This window comes from Euprymna scolopes, chromosome 19, assembly GCF_053919585.1.
Source record: "Euprymna scolopes isolate OS-2025 chromosome 19, ASM5391958v1, whole genome shotgun sequence".
Lineage (NCBI taxonomy): Eukaryota > Metazoa > Mollusca > Cephalopoda > Sepiida > Sepiolidae > Euprymna > Euprymna scolopes.
The window spans coordinates 65,140,152-65,162,346 of NC_136500.1; the positions used below are offsets into that span (position 1 = coordinate 65,140,152).

At 32.3% G+C, this 22,195-nt stretch overlaps 1 protein-coding gene and 1 pseudogene across 2 annotated transcripts in view; both read right to left on the minus strand.

Moving 5' to 3' along the window:
- Positions 1 to 22,195, minus strand: part of LOC145240166 (meiosis 1 arrest protein-like) — a 644,978-nt gene that overhangs the window by 321,407 nt on the left and 301,376 nt on the right. The gene's annotated exons all lie outside the window — the stretch shown is intronic.
- Positions 9,329 to 9,444, minus strand: LOC145240596 (U2 spliceosomal RNA; annotated as a pseudogene).

Sequence of the window (22,195 nt, forward strand, 5' to 3'; positions counted from 1 at the left end):
CACTCTATATCTGTGCCTAAATCAAAACGCGGATTCCATGAACAAAGCTTCTTTCTTAGAACTGCACGCCTGGGAACTCTGTTCCGTCTGCCTGCTTCCCTCCGGACTACAATTTGGATGTCTTCAAGTCCAATGTTAACAAATTCCTAATGAACCGCCCCCTTAAGTAAACACTTCAGCAAATCTCCTCACTAACTTTATGTACTTGCAATAACCCTTATTCCTGAGTGGCTTCCGGGCCTTGATAAGTGGTGATCACTGTGTAAAAAAAAAAAAAATATATATATATATATATATATGTGTGTGTGTATATATATATATATATATGTGTATATATATATGTGTGTGTATATATATGTGTATATATATATATATATGTGTGTGTGTGTATATATATATATATATATATATATATATATATATATATATATATATATATATATATATAAATGAGTTAAATCACAGATTTTATAATCAAATGAATTATTGTCTTGAGATAATATTTTCAAGACGATTCCACCCAAAAAGGAAAAAGCTTGACATATAAAATAGAGCAAAATATAAATGTATGAAATTGTAGTTAACTTCTGTGGATTAAAAATATATATAAATATATTCAGGTTTAGAATTTATTGTTTGAAACAAAGGATGTATGGGAAAGATTTATATTTATTTCCTTAATTCATTGATTTTCAATAATGGCTCATATTATCAGAGGAAATGTAGTTAGGAAAATGATCAATTATGATTACACATGTATTTTACTTATTAGCATATATATTTAAAATATTATTAAAAATCATTCAAAAAGCATAGATGAAGATGAAAAAAATAATATAGATGAAGCATAGACATGGCCTAGGCAATCCAACGTTTGAATTAAGATCAATTATTTGCAGGATATTTCTGCCAGACCGGACGAATAATAATCTAAGTAAAAAAGATTGGAAGCAATGGAGTAATCCACAATATTTGAAAAAAAAATCCAAACTGGAGGTAGCATCCAGAATATGTAAAGTTCCAAGAATGTCTGTTCCAAAGGCAAAAGAAATGGTAAATATATCCAGCGAGGTAAAAATCCATTGATGTTGAAAATTAGAAAAGTTCCGAAATCTTTGAGTGCAGAGACATTGTGACAGATTGAAGATCAATAGCCAATTGCATTATATATATATATATATATATATATATATATATATATATATATATATATATACATATATATATATATATATATCCATCCACTGATGACACCTACACGTATACAAATATACAAACATATAGACATATAGATGCCAACACATGCACATAAATGAATATATACAAAAGAAAAACTAGTCGTAAAATACATACGTACATATATGCGTATATATTTAGATCACATAAGTCTCCGAGCTCAATAAGCCTCCATTTGTTATGTTAATCTTACATGATGAAGAGGAAAGAAAGAAACTAATTTAAGGAGAAGAAGGAAAAAATGAAAAAGAAGAAAAAAAAAAGATTGAAAAGGCTTACATGGCAAAGCCTTAATAGCAGGAATCAATGTTAGTAGGAGGAGTGAGTATTAAATTTAGGTCAAACTTTATTTAAAATTTAAGGCTTAAATACGCATGTCATAAAAAACTTTGCATGTGTCAGAATTTAAGTAGGAACTATGAACTCTGTGTATTTTTTAAATATAGGTATGAGGTGTGGAAAACTTTCATTTCAAGCAAGTCGATACAACATCAATAAAAATTTATATAAGTTTGATTTACTCAAACTATGATGCAAATAAACTCAAATATAATTAATTAGAAATTATAATAAAGGAATAGAGATAAAAATGGATATATTAAGAGATTTCTAATAATAGAATTATATAGATAATATAGAAATTAAAATATATTAAGTTTATTTGAGGAAATGACATTATATATATACATATATATATATATACACTTGTGCCCGATATTATTCATACCCCTCGGATCTTTGAGATTTCTATAAGAATATTGCTCAAACCAGAAGGTAGACAATATTAAAGGGATTTCAAACAATAAATCAAGCATAAGCATTTAATTTAAACTCAACAAATAAATAAATTATGCAAGTTTGAAACATTATACAAAGAAAAACAATAATGGCACTAGTTCAAAATTATTCATACCTCTCTTACTAATAGTCAATAGCATGCCCTTTATTCTTAATAACTGCCTGTAACCGTTTGGGATATTTATCAACAAGGTTTTTACAAGTATCAACACTGATTTTTGACCATTCTTCAATGCAGTAGTTCTCCAAATCCCTCAAATTTCTAGGTTTCCGCTTTTTAACCTCAGTTTTCAATATGTGCCAGAGGTTTTCGATAGGGTTCAGGTCGGGACTCTGGCTAGGCCATTCCAAAACATTAATTTGATTATCCTCAAACCATTTCTTGACTATTTTGGCAGTATGTTTTGGATCATTATCCTGTTGAAGGACCCAGTTTGGTCCTAAATGGAGCTTCTCCGCATCCTGTCTAATGTTTTTCTGGAGTATCTCCAAATATTGCTCCTTCTTCATGGTTCCATCTATCTTGACCAAACTACCTGGACCACTAGCCGAAAAGGAGCCCCAAAACATTAGGCTACCACCACCATGTTTCACCGTGGGTATGGTGTTCTTTGGGTTGTAAGCTTCTCCTTTCTTCCTTCAAACGTAAGAAGCATCCATATGGCCAAACAATTCAATTTTTGTTTCGTCAGTCCACAAAATACTTGAGAAAACGGACTCTGGAGAATTCACATGGGTCCTAGCAAACTTTAGACGTGCTGCAAGGTGTTTTCCGGTGTGCAATGGAGTCCTTCTTGGTCTTCTTCCTTTCAGACCATTTTCATGCAGAGTCCTTTGCAATGTTTGCCTTGATATTTTTATGCCAGAAGACTCCAGATTTTCTAAAATGTCCTTATTAGTGGTGGTTGGATTTGCATTAACACTTCTTACAATATTCCTGGTGGCTCTAGCAGACAGTTTCCTTTTCCTTCCTCTACCAATCAAGTTGTTTGTTGTGTGGTGGCTCTGGAATTTTTTGATGATGCTCTGTACTGTTGCTGTAGGGACCTCAAATTTCTTGGAAATTGACTTGTAACCTAAACCATCCTTATGTGAATTCACAATTTTAGTCCTAAGATCATTACTAAGCTCTTTTTCTTCCTCATTCTAATAATTTTTATTCTTTTATTGGTTTTCAGTTGATATCATTTTAATTTCTGAAAAATGCAAAAAACGAAATGAAATTAATCAAAGGTTGTATAAAAGCATTCAAAATAAGAATCAAACAGAAAACAAACAGTCAGAAACTCGATTAATACTGAAAAAATAAGGGGGTATGATTATTTTTGAACATTGCAGATTTTATAAATAGCTGTATATTTCTTTTATTACAAGTATCCCGAGATTTTAAAATGACGAAAATGATCAGAAGAGGTTTATTAAGAATATGTATCAATATGGACGTAAACAATAAATTCTTACAAAAGTTACACCTAATAAACTCAATTTTCAAGGGGGGGTATGAATAATATCGGGCACAAGTGTATATATATATTTTTTTTTTTTCAATATACATATTTATACCCATATAAAGATATGCATAACCATAAATATTAAAAAAAGAATTATTAAAAGCTAGTATTCTAGGTGAAATAAAGGTACATTATCCAATCGATAGACATAGGTTAGAATTGACTAAATCAACAACTTAATTCAAATGCTTAAGATCAAATCAATGATCATATCAACATTTTTATTATACAAATTTAAATATAAATTATCTAGATAGAAACAATTCTGAAATGAACAAACAAGAATCAGAATTGAATAAACAAATGTAATATATTCTGAAGCGAATTAATAATAAATTAAAGTTTAATTTTGATATTAATAAAAGGGGTTATTTAGTTTTTGAATGTGGTGAGCTAATATATATGAAACCCTATTAGAGTAATCTAATATACTGGAATAATGTCCATAGATAATATTTGCCAGAACAGCTTAATCCAGTTAAAATTAATTACAGATGTTTTAAGTATTAATTAATAAATAACTCATAAATAAATGAGTCATAATAATTGTTGGATCAAATTAAGTATAAAACTAAGCATTATTATATATCCATACTTAACGAATTTAGCCTAAAATACGAAGAAGTCAATATTAATGTAGAGTTAAAGATAAATAGGTTTAAGAGGCTCAGTGTTATATATAGAATGGGGCATGATTTGCACAAATTCATTTAATTTAAGTATGTTAACATGACATATATATATATATATATATATATATATATATATATATATATATATATATATAATTATTATTATGATTTTAAATGAGGTGAGTTAAGTTATTTTGAGCAGGCTGTATTTGAATTTTTTCCTAATTTTCAGCATTTATTATAACTTTAGGATAAGTAATTATTTTAACAGCTTCTGAAATGCATAAATTACAGAAATTTAATCTTGGGGTGTAAGAGTTTGATTTTTTTCAATATATCCTATTTTCACGATTATGGAATTTTCTTAAATGAAAGGTTTTGAATTAAAATTGTTAGGAAGTATCTTTATTGTTATTTGTATTTTCATGTTTAAAAGAATTTATATGGTTGAAGCTTCTTAGCTTAATTTGCCATGGCGCCAATATATGTATGGGTTTTAAGAGTAGTATCCACAATTTAAATCTCTATTCTGGATAGGGGTGATATCTGTAGAAGGGGGAGGGATATTCTGATCTGTATTATTTCCAAGAGTAGCTTCATGTATAACTTGAGTGTTAGGTTGTGTGCTATTTATGGGAACATTGTTGTGGTGGTTATTTAAATTTTATAATGTGGTGGCATCTGTGGTTTGAATATTTCGATTGGAGATTTTGGGGATCATATCAATTAGATTTGTTGTCTTTTATTGAGAGTTCAGTTGCTGAATAGGAGGATATAATATCTGGATTTTTTTTTTCAAATAATGTGCATTACTTCAATGCTTCCAATCTTTTTTACTTGGATTATTATTCGTCTGAACTGGCAGAAATAACCTGCAAATAATTGATCTTAATTCAACATTGGATTGCTTAGGTTATATGATATCCTTCATCTATGCTTTTGAAAAAATTCATAACATTTCAATTTCAAATTTATTTTTTTTTTACACAAAGGAGTCACCACTTATTAAGGCACAGAGGCCACTCGAGGATAAGGGTTAATGAGTGTACAGTGGTCAAGAGGAACATGTCGGTCATCGTTAGTAGTGGAAATTATATGTGCTAATTAAGCAAAATAGCCATTATTGAAAATCCATGGATTAAGGAAATAAATATAAATCTTTCCCATATATCCTTTGTTGCAAACAATAAATTCTTGACTTGAATATATATATATATATATATATTTTTCATCAACAGAATTTAACTATAATTTCCTACATTTATATATATATATGACTTTGCCTATTTTACTGAGGAACAGTCTCTACTAAACTCCTTCTTCAATTTTTGGTCTACAGACTTGAAACTTGATATAGATTTTGACCTGTGAAGCAAATTCGATTTGGTTGTTAACCAGTAAAAATAGCTGCTAAGATTTCAAAATTGGAAAAAATTGGAAGTTGGCAAGTGTAAATCGATTAAAGTATTATTCTATGCATGCACAAATATACATTTAAAGCTTTGACAACATTATTTTTCTTAGTTTTTATATGTGTTAGGACATAGTACAGATGTTCATGAATAAGGCTGGAGATCTATGTGTTTTGGTTTCGATTCTGGCTAATGACACCCAAGTCATTTTTTTTAAAACTTTTAAAATCAATACTATATATTGGATCAATATAATAATCAACAGAGTATCAACTCTCCAATAATAAATACAAAATGTGCATGAATTAAAATATAGTATTTAAGCATTTTTTATGACCTGGCTATGCTGGTATGACAATACTTTATATTGTATACAATATAATGATAAATAGAGAATTAGCTCAATAATAATAATAATAATAATAATAATAATAACTAGCGGGACCTGTGGAAATTCCACAGCAGCATTTTTCATATGTAATATATTGTTGCTGGGCATGCTGTGAGCATTCTCTTCAGCATGAATGGAGGCATAATCATATTATTCTAGTTTTTTATTAAAACTGTATCGTCTCCTTACTAAAATAATAACGGCGATATATTTACTGGGCTGATTATTTCATTACAAACACACCTGTCAATTAAGTCACATTTTATCAGTTTTCATAATTATTGAATATGTTACTAATTTCGACAATAATTTTTCATAATTTCAACCCACATTATCGCTCATCCCTTTACTAAAATATTAAATTTGATATATTGTGTCAGTTGACTATTTCATAAAAAAACAACTATCAATTAACTCACATTTCATCATTTTTAATAATTCTTGGATATGGTACTAATTTTGACAATTTTTTATCATTTAAACTCACCATATCGCACACCTTACTAAAATAATAACTTTCATATTTTGTCTAGGCTCATTATTTTATTACAAACGCACACATCAATCAACTCACATTTCATCATTTTTCGTAATTCTTGGATATGTTAGTAATTTCGACAATATTTTTTTTATAATTTAAACCAACATTGTCACCCAAACTTACTAAAATAATAACTTTGATACATTTGCTGGGCTGATTATTTCATTACAAACACACTAATCAATTAACCTCCATTTAATCATTTTTCATAATTCTTGGATATGTTACTAATTTCGACAATAATTTTTCATAATTTATACCCACATTATCGTCCCCTCCTTAATAAAATAATAACTTTGAAATATTATCTGGGTTTATTATTTCATTACAAACACACTAATGTATGAAATCACATTTAATCATTTTTCATAATTCTTGGATATGTTACTTATTTCGACAATCATTTTTCATAATTTTAACCCACATTTTCGCCCTTTCCTCTTTACTAAATAATAACTTTGATTTATTGTCTAGGCTGATTATTTCCTTACAAACACACTAATCAATTAACTAATATTTCATCATTTTTTCGTAATTCTTGGATATGTTACTAATTTCGACAATAACTTTTCATAATTTAAGCCCTCCTTATTTCATTCCATTTTACTTATATAATAACTTTGATATATTGTCTAGGCTGATTATTTTATAATAAACACACCAATCAATTAAATCACATTTCGTAATTTTTCGTAATTCTTGTATATGTTACTAATTTTGAAAATAATTTTTTATAATTTAAACCATCCTCATCGCCCTCTTTTACTACAAAATTACTTTGATATATTGTCTGGGCTGATTATTTCATAAAAATCACAACTATCAATTAACTCACAATTCATCATTTTTCTTAATTCTTGGATATGTTACTTATTCCGACAATTATTTTTAATATTTTTAACCCACATTATCAATCCCCACTACTAAAATAATAACTTTGATATATTATCTGGGATGATTATTTCATTTCAAACACACCAATCAATTAACTCACATTTCGTCATTTTTCATAATTCTTGGATATGTTACTAATGTCGACAATCATTTTTCATCATATTAAGCCACATCATCGCCCCACTTACTAAAATAATAACTTTGATATATTGTCTGGTCTGATTATTTCATTGCAAACACACTAATGCATGAAATAACATATCATTTTTCATAATTCTTGGATATGTTACGAATTTCGACAATTATTTTTCATAATTTAAACCATCCTTATCAACCTCTCTTACTAACATAATTACTTTGATATATTTCCTGGACTGATTATTTTATTATAAACACACAATCGATTAACTCACATTTAATGTTTGTTCATAATCCTGGATATGTTACTAATTTCGACAATAATTTTTATAATTAAAAACCCGCATTATGCCTCTCCCTCCTACTTATATAATATATTTGATATATTGTCTGGGCTTATTATATCATTACAAACACACCAATCAAGTAACTCACATTTCATTATTTTTCATAATTTTTGGATATGTTACTAATTTCGACAATAATTTTCATAACTTTAACCCACTATGTCGCTCCCACTTACCTAAATAATAACTTTGATATATTGCTTGGGCTGATTATTTCATTGCAAACAAGTCAATCAATTCTGGGTATTCTCCATTGTATATAGGTTTCACCTATCTTATCCAATCTCAGGTGACGCCGCATATTCTGCTAATATATATCATTCACCTATCTCATTCGATCCCGGGCGATGCTAGGTATTTTGCTATTATATGTTTTCCACCTATCTCATTCAATACTGGGCGACGCTTTCTGATAGTATATATTTGCACATCTCATTCAATCCCGGGACTGACTTCATGTCCGCCACCCCACTGTTGAAAATAGACATTAAATAAAGTAATGCTTTAATCGTAAACTGTTTCAGCCATTTCCAAGACTGACTTTATATCCCCAACCCACTGCTAAAAATATACATGAAATAATGTAATGTCTAAATAGTAAACTGTTTCAGCCATTTCTGGAACTGACTTATAATCCCCACCCCACTGTTGAAAATATACATGAAATAAAGTAATGTATAAATCGTAAACTTTTTCAGCCATTTCTGGGACTGACTTTTTATCTCCCATCCTACTGTTAAAAATATACATGAAATAAAGTAATGTCCAAAACGTAAATGGTTGCAGCCATTTCCAGAACCAACTTCATATTTCCCACTCCAATGTTAAAAATATACATTAAATAAAGTAATGTGTAATGCGTAAATGGTTTCACCCATTTTCAGGACTGATTTAATATGCCCCACCCCACTGTTAAAATTATACATGAAATAAAGTAATGTTTAAATCATATCAGCAGCTTTTCAAAAGTAATACATAAAAACATTAACACGGTTAGTGATTAGGCAACCATTGCTTCAACATAAATTTCTGAGTGTAGTATCAGTTTCAGCATTCCAGTGACGTAAATCCCCCTTTTTTTGGTCTTGGTTAATGGAGGAGAAATCCTTTATTACTGATACAATTTTTATTTTTGTTATTGACCAGAGTGCCCCTTTTGGGGAGCTGGTTTCCCCCTAAATTTTTAACCGACCTCATGTCCAATTCTGCCCTTGTGGGGAGGCAAGTAAACAAAAAAAATAATCAGAACGGACATTTTCCAGGGCATTTTATAATTAATCAGAAGCGACATTTCCAGGGCATTTTGTAATTAAATCAGAAATAACTTTTTTTAATATTAAAACTTTGTTACATTAAACATAGTACCTATTCACAATGTCTCCTCACAGGACAGATTTAGACACCAGGGTCGTTTTTTAACGTGGAGAAAAAAATTGTCTTAGTCGTAAAGGATTTCTCTTCCACTGAGAGAGAAGAAATTGAAATGTAGCACCTGAAGAACAGATACTACACTTTGATCTTAGCCAAAAGGTCAAGAAAGACAAATCATTTTTATTCGCTTTGTCTTAACAGTGACACCAAAATTATTTTTCCTTTTCAAGGGTGACAAGGTTTATTTGGAATATTCATTCCACTTTCCATTTTTATGGATGCACAGCATGATAACGGACGGAGCGATGCGTTAGGTGTATCAGAATTTTTGAAGGAATTTTTGACACCCCTAACACGGAACTGCGAATAAAATATAAAAAACTCGTAATTTCTCTTTTAAAAGTGAGTTGTTCTTTATGGATTATACTTCCAAAATAAACTATTAAAGTTGTATAAAAAGTAATAGAAATATTATTCTTTTATTTTTTGATAAAACAGTAATGAAATTAATTGAATTTTATGAGTTCAGTATTTTTCAATTTTTAAACTTTAAAAATCTATCAAATTTTTCTATTGATTCTATTTTTACGATATTTTCAAGGTCAATGTGAAATTTTATGCTCTTTCCAATAAACCGAATATAATATTTTAGACAAACGCTTTTTTTTTTAATTCACGCCCCCCATTTTGAAATGTCTATTAAAAAGTAAATAATTAATTTATGTGCCAAAGTTTTATATATCACAAATTGAATATAAAAGATCAATAAATAATGTATTCTAATTAAAAACAAAAAAAGAACATTTTTTTGGAAATTTACCTGTAAAATCCGAAGTTTAAAATCTTTTTATTTAAAAAAAACAAAAAAAACACACTGTTTGTATTTTTTTTTTAAATGAAACCTTGGTCCTTGCTCCTTTAATTGAAAAAAAAAAATTAGGGTTTGAATTACATTTTTCGAGTAGTTATAAACTTAGAAGGAAAGGGGGTCGAATTATTCAATATTTTTCACGAAGCTTCTGACACTAGCAATATGCGTAATAATATAATGATAATAATAATAATAATAACTAGCGGGACCTGTTGAAATTCCACAGTGGACTCTTTCATATGTAATATATTGATGTTGGCATTTTTGTGGATGTTCAGTGTAAATGGAGACACCCTGATATTATTGCAGTCCTTTTGTTAAAACTGCAAAAGTATATATTTAAGCTAGCAGGGATGCCCAGCATAGCCTGGTCATAAAATATGCTTAAATATGATATTTTAATTTATGCAGATTTTGTATATATTATTATAAGAGTCAATTTTCGAGCCATTCTTATATATTATAAACCTGTGATTTCAAAAATAAAAATATATCCATATGGCTTGGGTGCATCAGCTTGAATCGAAACCGAAACCAAAACTTATGAAGAAAAAAAAAAGAATGTATGTATATATAACTTCAATTCTTTCGGCTATAATCGAAACCAAAACCAAAACTGATGAAGAATTCTTAGTAAAATTATTTATTACAAGAAATGGAAAGGCATTACAATTACACCACAGACACTCAGAAGAAAAAAAAATGTGATACAGAAAATAGCACACAAGCTATCGTATTAATATATAGATTAAATTATGGAACTTATGCAGAGTGTGATCCAGATGTAACTCAGTGCACGCCCGGCTTTCCTCAGAACATAACGTCCACAGCCGGAGTAAGCCGAGCGTCGCCGAGGAAATTAAGCTGTCTGACGTAACATAAAGCTGAGCCAATGACAATGTAGCACGATGGTTTTCAACGTGACACGCATTTGCGCGAGTTGAAAATTCAAAGCAGAGGAAGAAAAGAAAACAAATTAGTAAAAAAAAAAAAAAAAAGAAAAAGCACACAATTTCGTACTTTCATGCCAGAAAAGAAAAAAATCCATGAATTTTACAGCCTTAAGTGAGCAGCTGAAAACACCAGCCGGGGTCCTCGATTTTTATCAAGAAAAAAAATTACTGGCACGGACAAAAACTTGTGTACCATGTGGACACAGGTGCAATCTTATTATAAGAGAAAAGGTAAGCAATGGCTATGCCTGAAGGTGTCAGGCTATAAAATGTCAAACCTTTACATCATCCAGACTGGTAACTTTTTTGGCAAGTCTAGGCTGACAATTGCCATCATAATTAAAATCATCTACTTATAGGCGTTTGAGCGAGCAACACAGAAAGACCTCCAGTGCGATTGCGGAATACGATCTAGGCACACACACCATTAATAAAACAACGGTCTGAGGAAACAACAATATCTGTTTTAATATGAAAAAAAAAAAAAACTATCCCACCCAGTTTTGTTTCAACTTTTCTAGTTTTCAGGTTTTTCCTTGAACCCCCCCCCCCAAAAAAAAAAACAAACAGAAAATAACATTCAAAAAACAAAAATAAAAAATTTGTTTTAAATTTTTCTTGTAAAAAAAAAAAAAAAAAACTTTAAAAAACATACCTTGAAAGTATTTATTTGACTTACCTCTGAACCTTTTCTCAAACAAACAACTCTTTAACATTATGTATTTTAAATATCTATATATATATAAAAGTGAACGTGTCTGTGTGTGTGTGTGTGTACATTTCCCTACGCAATAACTCTGTCAATTTTTAGTCTACAGACTCGAAATTTGATATATAGGGTATTGAGATTTGAGAAAATCGATGTGATCAGTTTTTGGCCAGAAATTTGGCTGTTAAGCAGTCAAAGTTCAACGATTTGATCTTTGAGAACTCTACCAAACTCCTCCGACAATTTTGGGTCTACGCACTTGAAATTTTAGATATAGATTCCTTGGACATGGATCTAACTTAATAACTTGATTTGAGCCCAAAACAATAAATTTTAAGGAGTCAAAACAGGGGTCAAAGTTAAAAAAATTGACCTCTGCGGTCTCTTCCAAATTACTCAAACAATTTCTGGTCTAAATATTTGAAATTTTACGTAAAGGGTATTCAGAGATAGGGTAAGCTTTTTCATCAGTTTGGATCGAAAATTTTTAGTTACCAATATATAAATGTATGTATGTATGTTTGTTTGCATGTCTGCCTTAAACTTTCAATAGAGGCGACGGATTTTACCAAGATCAGTATCGTTTTAAAGTTCGACCTTTCATACGACAAATATCGAAAAATTGACTAAAAACATTAATATCTTCCCCTTCAACTAGGCACTTTTTTACAGAGGGGGGTTCACTTTTTCGCCGATTTTTTTTTGAAGTTATCCTCTCCTTTAGATTGTCTAGCCTTAATTTTAAAAAATGTCGCTTCCAGTTTGGCGGTGGTCGTAACAGCATAAACGTTAGGTTTTACCCCGTTCTTTTCCTCCTTTGCGGTATGGGTTCGAGCCTGCCTTCCTACTACCACCTTTTTTTTTTGCTCAACATACACATCCAAACACCCGGGCAACGTTGGGCTGAAATGCTAGTGTATATATATATATATATATATATAGCAAAAAAAAAAAAAAGAAAAAATATTGTTATAACATTAGCGTCTCTCTCTCTCTCAATAAACAAATGTAACGAAAAATAAACAATGAAAAAAACAAATAACTGCTCAATATTTTGTCCCCGCCAGCCGAGAGATGTGTATCATAGTTTTTTTTTATTACAGAATAACTTAAAATCAATTATTTCTTATCAACTTTTGAAAGATAAAACCCTAAATTTTATAGAATTAAAAACAAATACAGCAGAGAGAACATGCCATTCGAATGCTGCCTTGAGCGTTCGTAAATGTGTATTCTGCAATTAATGTATATTCCGGAACTAAATCTTAATCAGCCAAATTTGCCGGAAAGCGTGACACACAAAAGAACATGCACATATACACATTAATATATAGATAATAATAAATAGGAAATTTGGATAAATTAAAATATCATATCTGAGCATATTTTATGACGGCAATGCCAGGCAGCTTGCTCGTACATATATATTAAGATAAATGTTTTAATTACACTTTAATATATTTAAATCATATCTATAGTTCAAAGTTTCAATGTTTCATCAACAAAATAAAAAAAATGACAATATAAAATATATACTAATGTATATAGATTTATTCATTTATTCAATGAAGATAATACATCAATTAGGGGTGTAGGATAAGTAAGAACTCTTTATAGCACAGTATTTCGAAGTCTAATGCTTCTCATCAGAACAGGAGAGAAGATGCTATATAGCATAATAGAGACGCAACATCTAGCGGTATTTACATTAGGGGAAAAATAATTATGTAGTAAGAGATAAAATATTGAGACTGTTTGGGAGTGAAAGAACTAAAGTGATCTCTGTGATATAGGAGGAGTATAGCTTTTAATGAAGGTAGATGTATAGCATATGTGTCTTCAATTCACTTACTCTGTATTCTCCCCAAGAGTTTAATCATACATATTTTACACATATTAAACCCACTATTACAGTAGACCTTGGGTTTTATATGAGTTTTCCTTCTCCTAGATGCATGTGTTAATGAAGATTGAGGTAGCATCTCTCCCAGTGGTCTTTAAACGCATCCCCATATACAAACCTGAAAATTTCTACTAGGAGTGTACTGATTAATAGGCAGGTAATCGGTAATCAGCCTAATTTGTCACTTTGACAATTAATCGGTAATCGGTGAATTTGTTAATTAATTGGCCAATTAATTACTCTTCTCTTTCCTATTAAATTTAAACTATTTCATCACTGCCAAGCGACTCATAGGATAGATTTGACATATTAACATAGTAATTACTAATTTAACTTAACATTTGTTAAATGTCTTACCACTATTATGGCCTTTATTAAATAAAATTACAAAATACAATTTCTAATTCTTACATGAATATTATTAAACAATTAGATGAGAAAAAGAAATTACAAACTAAGTACAAAGTACAAATTGTAATTCTTTAAGTGAATTACTATAAGCTGAAATTCTGCACCTACTGCTGCTCTATTTTCTCCTCTATTCTTGCTGCCTGCCTCCTCTGCTCTCATAGTCTCCTCAGTATTTAAAGTTGAATACTTCTAAAGTGTAATGTAGAAACATTAGAGTTTCTCCATTCTCAGGACACAGCCTGTTCCTCATAGGTTCATACACATTAGCACCTGTACTAAAGAGCCCCTCACTCTCCACAGATGAAGGTGGTGCGCTTAAATATTTTGAAGCCAGTTTACTCATCAGTAGTAAGGTCTCCTGTGTCATCTTGCACCGTTGAAATGGATCGTCACCTCTTGCGAATAAGGTAAAGCTACATAATGATCAAGTTCTTTTGTGCATTTAACCATATAGGATTTATTCCTTTTGAGTTTAGATTGTAGTTCTTGTATTTCTGTTGTAGTTGTAGCTTCCAGGTTTAACTCAGCTTTTCCCTGCTTTAAGTTTTCATTTATTACTGTAGGCTTATTTGAATCTAATACATAAACATGCATGAAGATGTGTATCTTGCTGATTCTGCTTCATTATTATCAGTAGAACGTAAAAGATGTAGAATCCAATTCTTAATGGTGTTTTCTATGTCATTCTTTTGAAATTTAAATTTGAATCTTGGATCTAGAAAAGTCGACTCACACAAGTTTTATCATTTAGATAGGATGAAAATATTGTTTCCATTGATTCACTGAATTGTTCAACAGTGGTAAGAAAGATTCCGTTAAAGTCAGAAATATCAGAATTAGATTGGACAACTCTTGAAAAAATAATCTCAAAGCTAAAATTGTAGGTATTATCATTGATATGAAGTTTTGTGACTTGTTTCTTTGGTGATTTCTTCAAGTGGACTAAGTAACAAGACAATTTTTTGAATAGGTTCCCATTGGTAAGTTCTTAAGGTAGGAATCTCATCAGCAGCATACATTACAAGAGCTTGTCGTTTTAAATTCCTTTTCAGAATATGTTTCAGCAATGTTGAATTCCGTGTGGTTACATCTTGAATGAGTTTATATTTTCAAAAATTAAGCTGATCCTGTATTTCAGTTAATTTTCTAATTTGCTAATGGAGAGTGATTAAAGTGGGAGACTATATTTCTGTTATAATGATTGGGAAAATAATGAGTCATTTATTGAGAGTTGCAATGTATGTATGAAGCATGATAGTGATTTTAAACCACATTCCACGACACCAGCAAACATATTTGCTCTGAATCCTACAAGACTAAGAAAACTTTATTGAATATTTTATACTCACTAAGAACATTGTGAAATTCCTCACTTATGCTTTACCTGTTTGTGTACCAGGGAATGGAACAACTCTAAGCACAGCTCTGCACTGTTCAAAGTCTTTTGAAAGCCAAAGACCTGTCAAACTTAGAAAGGAGGCATTATCTGTTGTACCTGACCAAGTGTCTGTAATCCATGAAATGCTGCTAATTTTAGCAAGAGACAATCAAATTTTTGTTCTGCTTTTGCAAATATATCGAAAATTATTTTGCAGTGAAGTACTTTTTTGATGGAATGCTGTAATTTGAACAAAGTTTTACAATAATCCCATTAAATCCAATGTCAGATATTACAGATTATGGTTTAATATCAACAGCAATCATTTCTCTTAAGGATCTCTCGTGACCTGTGGTCATTAATATTCCAAACTTTCTTTTTGGCCAATATTGATTCTATAGTGGTTTGGTGTTTTGCTGGAGGCTCATAATTGCTGCAACTTGTTCCTAAAATGTCTGTCCCTGAATATTCATTGTGCTTCCCATTCTTATCCGCAACTTTTGCTTCATCTGGATGAACCTTTCTAAGATGGTTTAACATATCAGTCATAAAAGTTTTTCTGATGTGATGGTTTGACATAACATGCAGACATCTTTTATTCTTGGAATCGACATCAAAATACAAGGTGTCATTAATAAGTTTACAGATTTCTTTGTACAGGCATTTAAAATTGTCATAGACTCTTGAAAATTCAGTATGTGATTGGTATACATCTTATTAGATGACTGACCAATTTTTATGATTTCAGATTCACAGCAGGAATTAGAATACACCCTACTAAAGCCTGATTGTCACAATTGGTGAATTTTAAAAATGCAATCTGGACATGAGGATACTTCAGAAGAACGATATGCTATAAAATTCTGTTTTAAACTTGGGAAAAAATGCCACAGAAGCATATGTAATGATTCACACTGCTCTTGGACCATCTTACATGAATCAAGCATCGGTTTTTGAGTGGCATGAGAGATTCTAAGAAGGCAGGGAGTTTGTGAGGGATGATGAGAGGTGTGGGAGTAGTAAGGAAGTCAGAACACCAGAGTTGATGGGCCAAATAAAAAATTTCATGAATAAGCACCATCGTGTCTATAGAGACAATAAATGCACAGTTTGATGTCAGTGTGGGAACTGTACATACAATTATTGACAAGGAACTGAAGCCATTGCCAACTCTCTAAATTCACCTATTTTTCTCTATGGTTTCCTCGTTTAGTATTTATCTCGTAAGACAGGAAAGTGGTCTTTAATGAATTGACCATATAGCATTATGGTTGGGGACATGTCAAGATCTTGAACAGGAGTGTTTCTATGGGTTAGTAATGCTTGAACAGCCCGATTGTAGTATAGGCACGCATAACTGTCCATGCTGTCAGCTAGTATACGTTGCGCAGTTTTAATAGCTAATTCTGCACAACTTTGAGCATAATAAGCCAATGAGGTATGTTTCCGTACCCCAGTTCATGAAAAAGGTGTCATACTCCTGGGACTCCAATTGTGGTCCACTGTCCAAAGAAATTTCTTGAGGTGCACCATAAATACAGAATCAAGTACTTAAGGTATCACATACCGTTTTGGCCTTTCTCGATGTCATTAGGGTCACTTCAACTCATCCAGTATATTAATCAATGTACACTATGAAGTCCCTACCCTGGAAATTCTGAGTCTTCTGGGGATATTAAGGGTTCTTTAGGCTGAGATGGAGCAATTATGTAGCAAGTGTGGCACTGGGATCTGGTTTGACTGATGTTAGCATCTAAACCCAGCCAGAACAATCGTTACCTTGCACTCGCCAGCATCTTTATATCTTGATGTGTGGAATGAAGGGATTCTACTACCTCTGCATGCAGTTGTCAAGGTATCAAGATTTTGTTGCCTTGGATGATAACTACTTCCATGCAGTATAATTCTTCACGCATAAGCTAGAAAACTCGAGCCATGGGTGGAATATTGTTGTGTGATTGAAGGAAGCCATTTTGAATTAGATCTCTCTGGGTTCTGCATTCTTCATCTGTGGCTGCCACGGCCATAATCCTTTCCCATTTAATAGCTTTCAATTTAGGATAATTTTCGTACATCGATGTGAAATGGCTTAAACTGCAGAGTCAATCTTTTTGATATTCTTCAGGGCTTGGTTTGAAAATATTTTTATTAATGGTAGGTGATCCACTGTTATTAGTAAGTCTGAACATCCAGCAAGACTTTAGCCCATAAACCAGGGCTAAAGCTTCTCCTTTCACTGATTCATGATTGCACATCATTTGTAAAATGGAATCCAGCCAAAATGAGCTTCCAGTGACCATCCCCACAACTCATGTGCAATTTACCCTCATATCTGCAGTGTTTCTGAAATAGGAAATACGATATTCTTATTTAACTATAATCTGTTACAAGTCCTGTTACTTTGTTCATTTGGATACCTTTCTTAATTCTTTCCACTATTACTCTCTTTGATTCTTGATATAGGTACTCCAGTGTTTCGTCCCAATAGAACTTTCTGTTCTTCATCCTCAATAATTCTCGGAAGGGAACCATAACTTCTGCTTGTGAGAAGGCATACAACACTTGGTTCAACAGTCCAAACCGGGATCTAGCCCCAGTGATATTTATTAGGGTAGGGAAGTTAAGAATGGCTTCTTTCATTCTTTTTGTAGGTTAACCCCATTTACTAACTCTATCTCCATTTCCAAAAAGTGAAACTTGTCTTGATTAAACACAATCCCTTTGTTGGCACGGTGATTTATATAGCCAATCATGTGCCAGAACGAAGATTCTATTGAGTTATCTCAAAGGAGGCTGTCATCTATAAATCGGATTTTATGAGCCATATCCACAGTGATGTTATCAAACCGATCCATAGAATCCTTGAGAGGCTCAACAATACCTATATTGGGCCCATTCAATAATGAATGGAGTAGTCCCATGCGGCAGGAGATAGCAGTAGACTGTGGTATCCATTCCACACAACGTTTTTATGGTGTGTGTAGGTATCATTGAGACCTGATTTAATGGAGATGAAGTGTGATAAATTTCCCTCCTAGTGGTATCATTCAACTTCTGTAGGTCCACTGTCTACCTTGGGGGCCCATCCTTTTTTGGCATGACCACCATTCTCGAACACCAAGTAGTAGGTGTACCTACTGGTATTCTATTACCCCCAGTGTGACGTCTCTATGTCCTGTTTCACTTTTTTCTTCCAGTGATGAGGAAAAAGTAACAGCATCTGAATTGCTGTTGGTGTCACTTCTGGGACTAATTTTATTTCTAAGGGCTAACTCTCCATTGTCTTGTAGTGGTTGACATGGACACATGTTGAATGCACTTGAGTAAAGTGTTCCTTTAGCCATTGTTCCAATTCCTGTTTGTTGGATTCTGTTGGCTCGAATGGGATGGTTTTTGGTTTCTTTGGAACAGACGTTCTGCATAGGCATTCACATGGAGCTAATTCTCTTATATTTCTCAAAGAGTTATTCCATGGGAGTGATGATGGAAAATTTGGAGGTAATAAGTTTAGCTCTTTCGAAGCTGTTTGTGATAAATAAACTCCAGAAGCTGACACATACACAGCTTATTAGGTCTCTTTCGTTTCCACCTTTATGCACAGAAATAAAACACCTCTGATGTGAAATCAGCTGTCCATTATACCCTGTATCTGATGAGTGATTGACACGAGTTATCCATCTGATTATACCAGGAGTTTCTGGATTTCTGGCCCACTCAAACATGTCTGGGCCCCTGTGTTTACAAAAGCAGTGATCCGATGACTGCACTGGCTCACTAGTTTTCTCAGTACATGTCTGAATCTTGCAGAAATTTCAGGCATCATAGTCACTTTCATTTTAACTGAGGGGGGGGGGGACTCTGAGGTGCACACCTGAAATTGCTCCCCATCTCACTTAATTTGAGGTATGTTCGCCGGCTGTGCCTTATTGTGCTTGTGAGCAGAAAAGTTATCCGAGGTACCATTAGTGAATATAAATGACTCCCCATTTCTCGATACTTTGCTTGTGGCTTCCATTCTGATCAAATTTATGGCGTACTCTTTTCACCACTCCACCAAAATTTTGGCACACTCTTTTCAGATGCCTCACCACTCCACAAAAGTGGCACTTGAGTTGTTCAACTGCTGGACAATCCCTCCGACTCATTGATCCTCTTGGGTGTGACGTCTTCCCACAATCGTTGCAATGTTTGGTACATTGTGGAGTTGAAGGAGCCTTTGTCTCCTGGTTAGGGTTATGCTGTTCTTGGTTCTGACTTTCGTACACCAAATAGCACAAGAGGGTGTGTGGTATTGTAAAAAGAGGGTGTGTGGCATTGTTTGAGTTGACTCGAAAGTCACAAAATTTTGCTTTGCCCTGCAGTCTCGATAAGAAATGAGTTACTGACTTACCCTCATTCAGTTTCATGGAATGGAATTTCTGTTGGTGAACTTATTTGTGCAATCCTCTTACAGCCATCAGTTGTATCTGACAAAGAAGGCACTCCTCTGAGGCAGAGTTGAGCGTTTCTGGCCCTACAAGTTCAAAAAGTAACCTGTTTGTGTCCGGTAGAGAGGTCTCCTGTAGTTTGTTCTGGATTATGGCTGGGTCTTCCAATTCACATACCTCTTTGTATTGTGACTAGGTGTCCAAAAATAACGCCCATTCCCTGTCAGTGGTATCCAATCCTGTCAAGGGTCGTTACGTTTTTTTCGTTCGTGATATGTAGAAATGACTCCAAATTATCTCTTTCCTTAGTTCGACAGTCTCTTTCTGATGCTTTCTTGCTCCATGGTATTTTGGTGGTGAATATTTCCAATGTCCAATGTCGTTTTCAAAAATTTTCATGCTTTTTTAGTCCAGAGTAATTGTAGTGTGAAGTGATAAAATGTATCTTTCCAGCTTGTTGCTGAGCTCAACACAAAATGCAATTGTCTACGCCCACGTCTGTGATGTGTATAGACATCAGGGGCAATCACCACTGACTGCCTCATGTTTTCAGCAACAGACAACTCAAATCTATACACATATGCTTACATCTACTTGCCTCAAATTCAGTGCAGTTGTAAAAGTCTACATGTTCACAGCGCATCATGCCTGTTATTTGATAATATGGTGTAGACGATATAATGTCGCTTTGATAAATTTTCACTGGCAATCAAAAAAGGGAGTTTTCTTTGTTTACAATATAATTTAATTAATATTAGTATCACTTATGACAGCAAAATTCATTGATAAATCGGCATTAGAAAACCTATTAATTGGTCAATTAATCGGTAATCAGCCAATTTGCTAATTGGTACATTCCTAATTTCTACATCCTGGCCAATACATACAGACCCTAGCACACTCAAATGGTGAATCATCATTGTTTAACTTTGGTAATCCAATGAGAACTGGTGTGTCAATAAATGAACTGTCTAGGTTAATCTCGACTCAAAAGTATCCCCCTCAAAGACTCAATAATCTTTGCATTGGGCATTATTAGTGAAATAAAAATGATAATTTGCAATACAATTCAGAAACTACTAATGACTCTCCAAGAAATAAAGACAGAAGCAGTTAATGATGCTATATATATATATATATATATATATATTAGTGTATATTTTATAACTAACTAACTAGCTCTACCTACGTATTGAGCACTTTTGAAGTAAATACTTAAAGTTTACGCATAAATTTATACTTTCATATATAAATTTTATGTGAGTAAATGTAGTTATATATATATATATATATATATATATATATATATATATATATATAAGTGAACGTGTCTGTGTGTGTCTGTCTGTGTACATTTCCTTATGCAATAACTGTCAATTTTCAGTCTACAGACTCGAAATTTGATATACAGGATACTGAGATTTGGGAAAATCTTTGTAATCCGTTTTCGGACAGAAATTCGGCTGTTAAGCAGTCAAAGTTCAACGATTTGACTTTTGAGAACTCTATCAAGCTCCTCCGCCAACTTTGGGTCTAAACACTTGAAATTTTAGATACAGGTTCCTTGGACATGGATCTAACTTAATAACTTGATTTGAGCCCAAAACAATAAATGTTAGGCGGTCATAATAGGGATCAAAGTAAAAAAAAAAAATTTGACCTCTGCGGTCTCTACCAAATTACTAAAGAAAATTTCTGGCCTAAACATTTGAAATTTTACATAAAGGGTATTCAGAGATAGGGCAAGCTTTTGAATCAGTTTGGGTCGAAAATTTGAGCTACAAATATATAAATGTATGTATGTATGTTTGATTATCTGCCTAAAACTTTCAACAGAGGCGGCGCACAAGATCAGTATCGTTTTGACGCTCGACCAGGAAACGCTGGGTACCCATGCTAGTATATATATATATATATATATATATATAACAGAAGCAGTTAATAATCCCATATATATATATATATATATATATATATATAACAGAAGCAGTTAATAATAATAATAATATATATATATATATAACAGCAGCAATCAATAATGCTATATATACATGTGTGTGTGTATATATATATATATGAATAAAAAGGAAAAACCTAAAAGAGTAAAAACAAAAATAAAATCAACGTTTCGTCCCTATTTCAGGGGACATCATCAGGATTTCTAGGCGAGGATGTACAGGAAGATGGTCATATGTCACATGCGAAAGAGGAGAAGTTCAGTTCTCTTTCTGTTCTGGAGAGAAAAAATTTCATAATGAAAAGAGAATTTATA